We start from the raw sequence: 6,423 nt of genomic DNA, 5'->3' as shown, positions 1-6,423 counted from the left end.
TTGTAGACCAGGCTGGCCTCGAACTCAGAAATCCGCCTGCCTCTGCCTCCCGAGTGCTGGGATTAAAGGCGTGCGCCACCACGCCCGGCTTGTTTGCTTTCTTTTTTTTTTTCGAGACAGGGTTTCTCTGTATAGCTGTGTAGTCTTGACGGGCCTGGAATTCACTCTGTAGATCAGACTGGCCTTCAGCTTGCAGGCACCCTGCTACTTTGCCTCCTGAGTGCTGGGATTGCAGGGCTGAACTCGTCTATCCCAGTGTGGTCCCTTTTCATGCTAGGGTGGGCATGGTGACCAAGAGGGATGGCAAGGGCAAAAGGAAAGCCAAGAAAAGCATTCTCCTCTAAGGAACTTGTCCACATGAAAAACTAGGCAGAGCTTTCCATCAGGAGGGCCTCCTTGTCCCTGTGCAGGTTGAAATTAACAGAGACTTCAGAACTCCCTGGGTTCAGGATTTCCATGTGTACCTACCCATATATTTTAATTGCAAATCAAAAGGTTCTACTTTCTCTATCATAAATGTGGATTTACGTGTGGGAGGGAGACTTTCAAGATGAAGACTGGCCTCCTCTGATGGCCTCTGTGCTGCACTGAGTCCTGGAACTGGTGTCACTTTGCCTTCTGGCTTCATGACATGAAGATTAGTGTTTTTCTTTTCTTTTTCCCATTTGGTTTTTCCTTCGGTTTTGGAGGCCTTGGCTGACGTTAACGGTTCTCACTGCTGAGCGGTACTTCTTGTCAGTGCTGGACAGGAGCAGATAATAAAGGTTAATGGTTTTCTTGTTGCTGTGACCAGAAACCTGATTTAAAAACAAAACAAAACAATGTAAGAAAAGAAGGATTGTTTTGGCTGATAGAGTCGCAGCCCTCCACAGCTGGGAAGGCAAGGCTGTGGAGTGTTGATCACGTTGAATGCTCAGCCATAAGAGGCAGGGAGGAGGGCGTCTGATAATTTTCATCCTCTCATGCTCTTTTATCCAGATGGATTCCCAGCCCATGGAAGAGCACTGTCCACACCTAGGGTAAAGTCTTTCTCCTCCTCCTCCTCCTCCTTCTCCTCCTCTTCTTCTTCTTCTCCTTCTCCTTCTCCTTCTCCTTCTTCTCCTTCTCCTTCTTTTTAAAGATTTATTTATTTTATATATAAGTACACTGTAGCTGTACCAATGGTTGTGAGCCTTCATGTGGTTGCTGGGAATTGGACTCAGGACCTCTGTTCACTCCTGCCCAATGATTTATTTATTATTATATGTAAGTACACTGTAAGTGTCTTTGGACACACCGGAAAAGGGCATCAGGTCTCATTACGGATGGTTGTGAGCCACCATGTGCTCTTCCTTTGGAAGAGCAGCCAGTGCTCTTACCCACTGAGCCATCTCACCAGCCCATCTTTGCCCCCACTCTGTACTGGCTGGTTTTGTGTCAACTTGACACAGGCCAGCGTTATCACAGGTGAGGAAATGCCTCCAAGAGATCCAGCTGTAAGGCATTTTCTCAATTAGTGATCAAGGGGGAAGGGCCCCTTGTTGGTGGGACCATCCCTGGGCTGGTAGTCTTGGGTTCTATAAGGAAGCAAGCTGAGCAAGCCGGGGGAAGCAAGCCAGTAAGGAACATACCTCCATGACCTGTGCATCAGCTCCTGCTTCCTGACCTGCTTGAGTTCCAGTCCTGACTTCCTTTGCTGAGCAACATCAACATGGAAGTGTAAGCTGAATAAACCCTTTCTTCCCCAACTTGCTTCTTGGTCATGATGTTTTGTCCAAGAATAGAAACCCTGACTAAGATACTCTCTTAATTAAATCTCGTTGGAAACATCCAGGAAGGCTTAGCCAAAGGCATGTATCCCTAGGTGATTCTAGATCCAATCAGATTGACAGTGAACATTAGCCATTATGCCATTGGATGCCAGATTTCTTCCTTGGCTTGTACTTCAATGCACTAGGCTATTGCATGAATGGTTGTATCTTCTTCATCCTGACTCCTGTCCCCATTTTCTAGAGTGAATATTTGATCACCTCACTGTTACAGTCTGAGGGCTATCAGATACTGCATCCCGTTAAGGACAGAATTCCTCTCACCAAATTGTCTGGAAGATGGTCAGTTCCCATTTATCTTTTGGTTTGATTTTTTAAGACCCATCCTGTTTCTGTTTGTCCCATGCAAGTGATTTATTTAGGGAGAGAATCTTCCCAGAAAAGGAATGAAAGAATCAGAAGAGGGGTCTAGTGAGGTGGCTCAGTGGTTAGAAGTGGTTTTGCAAGCAATCATGAGAACCGGAGTTTAGATTTCCGCACCTACGTAACAAGCAACAAGCTACACAGCCTGCAAACATCTCCAACTCCAAGGGATCCTATGTCTCCTGTCCTCTGCATGCACAGACATCTGAATCCACACATATGGACAGAAATAACTACACAGACAACACACACACACACACACACACACATAAATAGAAATAAGAAGAAACAGAGGTGTGCATAGGGGGAAATTCTGGGGACAGAAGTAGTCTCATTTGGAGGCTAATTTCAGCTAGACACAGGGATCTATTTTATTTATTTATTTATTTATTTATTTATTTATTTATTTATTTATTTATTATTTTTTTGAGACAGGGTTTCTCTGTATAGCCCTGGCTGTCCTGGAACTCACTTTGTAGACCAGGCTGTCCTTGAACTCAGAAATCAGCCTGCCTCTGCCTCCCGAGTGCTGGGATTAAAGGCATGCGTCACCACGCCCAGCTGGACACAGGGATCTAGAATTATACCCCATAGTTGGTTCCACTGTGAAGTAAGAAAGTTGGCCTTATGGCTTGTGTTCTGCCTCTGGGACTATTATCCAAGCAAGAAGGGACTCATTAAGATAACCAAAATTCTACAAAGAATGGGCAGCTGAGAGATGTTAGTTTTGCCAATATGTGCAGTCTGGACAGTGATGCTGTAATATAGTACTGATTGTGGAGGTAGGGTGGAGAAGATGTGCCCAGTTTTTTTCCATGTACTCACACATAGACACACACACTCAGGTTTTTTGTTTCTGAACACTAGCTGCTTACAGTCTGTGGAGTGGCTGGGTTCTGTGGAATAAAATATAGACACACTTTTTTTTTAAAAGATTGATTTATTTATTTATTTTATGTGTATATGAGTACACTGTAGCTATACAGATGGTTGTGAGCCATCATGTGGTTGCTGGGAATTGAACTCAGGACCCCTGCTCGCTCTGGCTCTGCTCGCTCCAGCCCAAAGATTTATTTATTATTAGATGTAAGTATGCTGTAGCTGTCTTTAGACACACCAGAAGAAGGCATCAAATCTCATTACGGATGGTTGTGATGCTGGGATTTAACTCAGGACCTTCAGAAGAGCAGTCAGTGTTCTTACTGTCTCTCCAGTCTCTAGACACACTTTTTTTTTTTTTCTCCCCACACACAAGGAGTCAGTTCCTGCCTTCGGGGTCCTTCCTTGACGTTCCTGGATGATGGACTGTAAGCTGTAAGCTGAAATAAACGTTTCCGTCCCAAAGTTGCTCTTCGTCATGATGTTTTATCACAGCAGTAGACATTTTCAGATGGGTTCTTGGATGAGGTAGGAACCCCAAATCTTCACACTTTAAAATGCCACGTCTTTCCTTAGGTCTTTCTCCCAAAAGCCCCAGATAAAGGAACCATGCTCATCCCCTTTGAACACACCAACAGCTTTTGCTGAATGCTTGGGAAGAGAGATTCTGATCTCAGTATCACCTACCTACCCTCCTCTTTGCACCCAACTTAAAGGGTCTCCCTCTGTTTTCATCCTAAAGGATTTCAGTTTTATTAGTCAGTGGGAAAATGGGGAGACACTGACCCCATAATGCCCCAAGACAGCCCTAGTGACTGGTATCAAATGAAGGGTAAGGCTGGTTCGGGAACAGCTGCCGTTGGCACTGCCCCTGTGTTTGTCGCCTGATGATATCTTGATGGGACCGGAGCATAGATAAGAACCTGCCAAACTCGTGATGTGATTGTGCTGGTGTGAAGGCTTGTACGGCTCAGGGTCAACCTCACCTCCTTTTCTCCAGTGACTCTGGGACGAAATAGAAGGCAAACCATTATAGATCCTTCATTTTGGCGAGGACACAGCCGACTCTGCTGTTCTTGAACTGATGACTCTTGTAGCCTCGCTTCCTACCAGTGAAACTCAACTAAGTACACAGCCTTTGACCAATCCATGGCCTGTCCCCTACAGGTCAGGGTATAGAGTTTCTGACACAGTCATGTGATTGTGAGGAGGACGTGGTATAGAAAGAAATCCTTTAACAGTAGATCCCAGGCACGGAAGCCCTCGGGCTTTAGGCCAGAGCGGACGTGTTACTGTGAGGAAGGGGAGGAAAGGGGCAGACTGCTAAGCAGGAAGCGGAGGCCCAAGGAATCATGTTTAGAAAGGATCAGGTAAGGTCATAAAACCAGCGCTGAATTATTTCCAAAAAAAATGTCACAAACCTTGCATTCACTCAGCTTGCCGAGTGCAGACACTGGAGCTTCTGAGAGACAAAGGCCTATCCCTGTTGTTCAACAAGGTGACATTGTGTACCAGACCAGCTTGTGATCAGAGTTCCTTTAGATCTTGCCTTAGTGTTGGGGCTTGTGATGGTTATTCTTGGTTGTCAAGTTGACTACATCTGGAATTAACTAACCTCCCCCCCCCCCACAGGAGAGGGCACACCTCTGAGGGCTTTCTGCTTAACTGGAAGGGAGACGATCTATTTCCGATCCAGATCTTTGAGGTAGGAAGACACACCTTTGATCCAGAGCTAATCTGGGCCATGCCTGTTGCTGGAAGCCATATAAGGACATGGAAGAAGAAAGCATTTGCTCTTTGCCTGCTTGTTCTCCTTTGGCTAGTAAATCCATTCCTTCACTAGCGTTAGAGCCTACGTCTTCAGGATTCCAGTGTTTACTGAAGACCAGCAGAGACGTCCAGTCTCATGGACTGAGCAACTATCGGCTTCTTAGACTTTCCATTAATAGTCACCATTGTTGGATTATTTGTACCACTGCCTGTAAAGCCTGTAAGCCTGTAAGCCATTCTAATAAGTCACACACACACAGACAGACAGACAGACAGAGAGAGTCATTCTATAAATTCTATACATTCTTTTGCTCTAGAGAGCCTTGACTAATATAGTGTTCTTCCCTTAACACGAAGGACCTCAGGCAAAGGAGGGGATTGGAGCAGGCCTAGGCAGCAAGAAGAATCTGGTCCAGTTCCCTTAACACCTGCTTTTGTGCTGAGTCATTGCTTTTTGTGCTGCGTCATGTAAACTTTTCTATCAACTGAAACTATCATCACCTTGGCTGCCAGGCTCAGAGAAGGTCAACACAGCTTTGTTCCTTCTTGCCTATTAGGGAAGGTTATTCCCCTGTCCTAGACCTTCCAGAACTGATGGGAAACGCTGACCAAATCCACCCCCTCCCCAACCATGGACTGGGCATGAGAGACGCCACCTTTAACCTTTGCAGCATTCCAGGCTGTATAACAAAATCTGTGGGATGGGACTGCAGACGACACAGTGGTGAGTGTGGGGTCGGGGCAGGGGGCTATGATGGAGTTTTAACTGTATTTGGGACCTCCCTGGTGGGCCATAACCCGTCCCAGCTTATTCCTTTTCTAGATTGGTCCAGAAATGTGGTAGGCTATGTTATAAGGGGAAAAAGGCATTTTGTGCGCAAGCATTCACTCTGTGAGGGTGTGTCCTGATTTCTAACGTTATAGCCCTGTCCGACTCTGAGGGTAGGGTCTGCTCTACTGGGTTGTAGGGGAGCTAGGCAAAGACCTCAGAGCAAATGCCCTGAAATTCTATCTCCCCACCCCCACCCCGGCCCTGCTTGCTCTGGCCCTGCTTGCTCTGGCCCCGCTTGCTCCAGCCCACAGATTTACTTATTTATTATATCTAAGTACACTGTAGCTGTCTTCAGACACACCAGAAGAGGGAGTCAGATCTTGTTACGGATGGTTGTGAGCCACCACGTGGTTGCTGGGATGTGAGCTCAGGACCTTCGGAAGAAGAGTCAGTCAGAAGAACAGTCAGGGCTCTTAACCGCTGAGCCATCTCTCCAGCCAGAATTCTATTCTTTAAAGGGCGATTAGTAGCAAGAATTGCATATGTTGTCGTTGTGTGACACTAAAGGAGTTTGGAGAGTTGAGTCCTAGCATCCCGGCTGCAGGGGGAGGCTCTACACAGAAGACAAGGGGAGTTGGTGATAGAGGGGTATGGGAAGTTGTGGAAAAGGGAAGCAAAAGACTAACCCCCCCCCCCCAAAAAAAAGAAGATCTATAAAATAGACCCAAGGCTTCAAGAAAGTTGCCACCCATGGAATTCCAGGAAGCAGCCATCCCCTGTCATGCATGCCCTGGAGCACAGAGGTTGCAGAAACAGACATTCTGACTTTAT

The 6,423-nt window shown here is 46.3% G+C and overlaps 1 protein-coding gene across 1 annotated transcript in view; it reads left to right on the top strand.

Moving 5' to 3' along the window:
* Window positions 1-5,352: 5,352 nt before the first annotated feature.
* Agrp (agouti related neuropeptide) overlaps window positions 5,353-6,423 on the top strand; it is a 10,131-nt gene continuing 9,060 nt past the window's right edge. Inside the window, exon 1 of the mRNA XM_021220796.1 lies at window positions 5,353-5,544. The gene's annotated coding sequence lies outside the window, so the exon portion shown is untranslated. The remainder of the gene's footprint in view (window positions 5,545-6,423) is intronic.

This window comes from Mus pahari, chromosome 20 (genome assembly GCF_900095145.1).
Source record: "Mus pahari chromosome 20, PAHARI_EIJ_v1.1, whole genome shotgun sequence".
NCBI classification, from domain to species: domain Eukaryota; kingdom Metazoa; phylum Chordata; class Mammalia; order Rodentia; family Muridae; genus Mus; species Mus pahari.
The sequence above is the reverse complement of the archived record's forward strand: the minus strand, read 5'-3'. Positions and strand labels throughout refer to the sequence as shown.